General features: G+C 33.7%; 1 long non-coding RNA gene across 1 annotated transcript; it reads left to right on the top strand.

The window, feature by feature from the left end:
- The first annotated feature begins 1,448 nt into the window (after positions 1 to 1,448).
- LOC145767556 (uncharacterized) lies at positions 1,449 to 3,427 on the top strand. Its single transcript, XR_014288806.1, has 2 exons — positions 1,449 to 1,515; positions 3,035 to 3,427. It is a non-coding gene; the product is annotated as an uncharacterized LOC145767556 (long non-coding RNA).
- Positions 3,428 to 3,720: the final 293 nt, after the last annotated feature.

Raw genomic sequence — 3,720 nt, 5'->3', positions numbered from 1 at the left:
CCAATTGAAAATGAATATTCTTTTTCCTGAAGACTCAAACATGCGCCGATTGAAAGTGGTTTCTTCCTGATCTTGAGGACTCCACCATGCGCCGATTAAACGTAGCATCTTTCTTCTCATGAAGACTCAAATATGCACCGAATGAAAGTAGCATATTTCTCATTCTTGAAGACTCAACCATTCGCAAATTGGATGTGGCATCTGTTTATTCCTAAAAACTCCATTATGCGCCTATTGAAAGTGACACCTTTCTCCTCCTGAAGATTCAAATATGCGCGAATTGGAAGTGGCATTTTCCTCTTCCTAAATATTCCACCATGCGCCAAATGAAAATAACATCCTACTTTTAAAGACTCAACACTGTGCCGGTTTAAATTGGAGCCTTTCATTTACTGCGGTCAGCATTGAAGAACAGACCGCAGATCGCATCATTAATGACTTTCATTTTCGTCCAGCAAAAGATGAACGCAATAATGGAGCCCCCATGTGTCCTGGATGATATGACCAAAGTATTCTTTGCTCTTTAGCAGCCTTTCTGTGTAGTTAGGAGAACTTCTACAGCTGAAGTAGTAAAATATCAACCTTTGGCTCAAGACGCTTAGAGAAAAATCTAAAATGAAGCCATATTAAAAAACAAAACTGTTTAGTCTAAAAACAAACAATGCAAAAAATATTTTGCAAAAAGAAGGAAACTAATTTTAAAGTTAACTTAACTGCACTAAACGTTAGTTAAAACTTCAAACAATGTATTTCAATACATTTTGCAAATTTGTTCTTAATCGCATTAAATACTTATTGTAAACCGGTCGATAAATAAAAACTAATAAAACACTTTGGACACCACATTACTAATTCTCTTAAAATTATCTATATTTATTTTTCTACTTCAAGAAATAAGATATAGCTTATTACTTTGTCTTCTTTTAATTTATAGCATTCGTGCATTTTGCTACACAGAGATTAACATAGGAACATTAAGATAGGCATAAGGTTCTCTTTCAATTTGACTGCCATCTTTTTTTAAATTCGAACAATACATCAGTACTGCTGTGGTGCATTTATCGCCCTTCTACAAAAAATATTTTTTATATGAATGATTTCACAATGTGAAGAGATTTTTATCTTGTCTTACTACTTTTTGAATCATTAATGTATAACAGCCTTATCTGCAGTAAAATTATAATACTGTATATGTAAAGCGGTAGCATAGTCATCAACTCCGATGAGCTGGTCAAGATGTTTTTTCATGAGTCGTAAAGATATGACACTTTAATTGATGATGTAGTTCGATATTAAACTTTGTACTTTAGCTCCCATATATTACTTAAAGCTACCGCCGGCTTTAGCAATTACCTTCTAATTAATAAGGATTTTTTATTATTGCAGAAAACAACTGCAATACCAAAGTAAGACTGACATGTTTCTTTAATGTTTTGGATTTAGGAAAAGGCCAAGGCAGAAGCAATAGACTTGGTTGAAGCAATGAAAGGCCAATACGTGGATGACATGGTGAAGGTAAAAGCTTTACTGTTGATTAAAGGCATAGTAAATGAAATTTTCAAACGGAAATTAAGCATTAAAATGCGTAAACTGAACATTCAAAAATACATTTCAAAAAGAATTACCGAGAAAAAATTGTTTTCAATAGCACTGGCAAGGCCCAAAGTTCAACGTTTCATTTATTTTTATTTTTTTTCAAAATGACCAAAAAGTGCAAACACTGCTCGAGAATACGTCACTATAGACAGCAATAACAAAAGCCACGTTAACACTAACATCAGATCTGATGTTTTGAGCAAACTGTCTGTTGTTTTGATGTTGAAACCTGCTGTTTTGATGTACATACATACATAGTTAAATCGCCCGCAGTAACAACTATTGCGCGATCAACTGATTGCTCGCCTATAGTGACGTAGACTGTACAGTCGCACGCTTCGCTGCTCACGCCTATTGTCGTTCTGAAAGCTCTGACAAAAGCGGGCGCGGAATGCTGATCAGACCGCAATGGGGCAAAATTTTTATTGAAAATCGTTTTATGGTAGCATGTTAAACACAAAGAACATGGAAAGTCGAAAGTCAGGTTTTTCCTTTACTATTCCTTTAAAATAATTGATTCAAACAGAAATTTGTTTTTATATATTTATAGAAGCCATAACAGATTTAATTGTTGGTCTGGATTTTATTTTTTATTTTATTATGTTTCGGTTACAGAAATGTCATAAAATGGTAAATTTATGTTGATTTATTTCAAATTCATGCTGTAAAAATATGGCAATGTTGAAGTAGCGCAAAAATGCAATTTTTATTGGATGAGGTATCACTGTATGAAAGTCAAATAATTCAATGTGGTAACATAGAATAAAATTGCATAGATTACCTTCAATGCAAGAAAAAATCCACCTCTTGTTTTATTCACTTTCCATCCTTGTGGAAAAAGATACTCGCTTTTTAAAATATCTGCCTCAAGGATTTCACCCTTTCAACTACCAGTGCACTCTATTAGTTGACAGTCCTTACAAATTAGGTAGGCTAATCCATCGAAACAAATTAGTAAACTGGGGAACGACTACAAACACTTCAATTGCGATTATCGACGATTCAACCCATGATTCAACACTACCTCTTCCACGTTTTTCGACATTCAACAGAGAGTAATGAATCAGTTATAGACCTAATAAAATTTTATCCCGTCATGCCCAAACTGCTACCACTCTTCATCAATGAGGCTATCAAAACACACCAATTTCTCCAAATTGCAAAAAAGCAGGCAAACTGTTGATCATTTGATTTTGGAATGTTCATGGACTGCACTATCCAATGGTTTCAACACCGTTTACCAATGCAAAAAATATATTTAAAAACTGCTTAAAAGACAATTTTCAAGTGTAAAAACGCCAAACAAAACTATTGCGATTTACCGGCTAACTGCTACTTCAAACATTAATTATTTTATTTTAGCCCGTGACATTAATACAACCAAACACAAAATGTTCACCAAGATCATTATCTACTTTAATGTCGCTTTTGTTTTAAGATTTATTCCAATGGATATATTAAAGAAGAGGCTTTGAAAGAAGCCCATAGACAAATGAGAGAAAAAGCAGTAAAAGATTTTCGAAACCAATACAAAGAATTTCCAGAACTACTTGATCAGTTGAAAGATTACTTGGAAGTCTCGTTTCATGTCATACAGAAAGACAACGAGGACAACAAACCATTTTTCTTTCGAAGAATTAGCTCTCTCATGCTCGGTAAAATATTCGGACAAAAAAGTGAAACAAACGTTGTTGCTGAATTGTGAACAGTTTCATTTTGACTAATTATTCTCCAACAAAATTTATATTTGTACAATTACAATTCGCTTGGTATTGAGCACTTTTTGTAGTATTAATAGCATTTGCTGTATATTTGTAAAATTAAAAATTATCTGGCCAAGAAATCAGTCTATTTTGTACATTGACGCAAACTTTAAATCCGTGTAAAAACAACTGATTTGCTCGCTACTAGCATTTTGTTTTGTACGATGCAATAAATCGCGCTTAGCAAATCCCGTATCTTTCCAAATTTATATAAATAACTTACGGTACGTATGTTTAGCAGGTAGATGACAGCGGAATATCACTTTCATTGCGATGCTTTTGGCTTGCTTGTAGGCTATAGCAACAAAACTTATGCCCAAGAACAATCGCAAAAAGTAGCAACGAATTTTGTTATGGTAAA

Source organism: Aplidium turbinatum, chromosome 3, assembly GCF_918807975.1.
Source record: "Aplidium turbinatum chromosome 3, kaAplTurb1.1, whole genome shotgun sequence".
Taxonomy (NCBI): Eukaryota; Metazoa; Chordata; class Ascidiacea; order Aplousobranchia; family Polyclinidae; genus Aplidium; species Aplidium turbinatum.
Note: the sequence above shows the minus strand (reverse complement) of the source record. Positions and strands in the feature narration are given on the sequence as shown.